The following is an 818-nucleotide window of genomic DNA, read 5'->3' on the forward strand; positions in this document are numbered from 1 at the left end:
TAGTAGTAGAATATCTTATATACTTTATCTACTGCTTACTTAGCTATCTACGCTAACCTTGTATTTAATACTCCCCTATAAGGTAAACGTAGTACTAAGTTAAAATAAAGTAATAGGGGGTTTAAAGTAAGAAATCTAAAGTCTAAACGCTAATATAAGTAATAGGGGGTTTATAGTAAGTAAAAACAGTAAGTATAGACGCCGGGCCTGTGTACTATTATACTAGTAGCTCCCCCTTAATTCTTGCCTATTTAAGGCTTATTTTGGGGAGCCTATATACTACATTACTGGGCTGTCCTTCCTTAAACACCTCCTTTATCCCTAGTTATTACTAAAAGTCTGTAAAGGCAGGTCCCTAAAGCAGCTTTGTTATACTGTTAGCTGTGTTTTGTTTAGTAGGTATATACTATAGGTTTACTAGCCCTTACTCTACTATCTCCTAAATAAAGTAGTAGCAAATATCTACGTACTTTGTCCTTAAATAAAATATAGGGTTCTTTATAAGGGCGAGTGCCCCTTTATTATTACTGTACACTGTTACAGTAGCTAGGCCTAGGTACCTACCTACTATTATACTACTAAGTAACTTAAGTAAGCGCCCTAGCCAAACAGCCTCTTTTATAGCCTCTAATTTAGCGATGTACTTAACCTTACAGCTAGAAAGAGTAATAGTAGTCTACCGCTTTAAGCTTTAGCTTACTATAGTACTATTAAGTATAAATACGTAGCCGCCGGTTAACTAGCAGCCTTCCTTTTAACCCTAGTTAGAATTAGTGTACCTAATTAGGTTACCTTTCTAGTTAGAGTTAATTATAAGT

This window comes from Dothidotthia symphoricarpi (genome assembly GCF_010015815.1).
Source record: "Dothidotthia symphoricarpi CBS 119687 unplaced genomic scaffold P153scaffold_34, whole genome shotgun sequence".
In the NCBI taxonomy this organism is placed as follows: Eukaryota; Fungi; Ascomycota; class Dothideomycetes; order Pleosporales; family Dothidotthiaceae; genus Dothidotthia; species Dothidotthia symphoricarpi.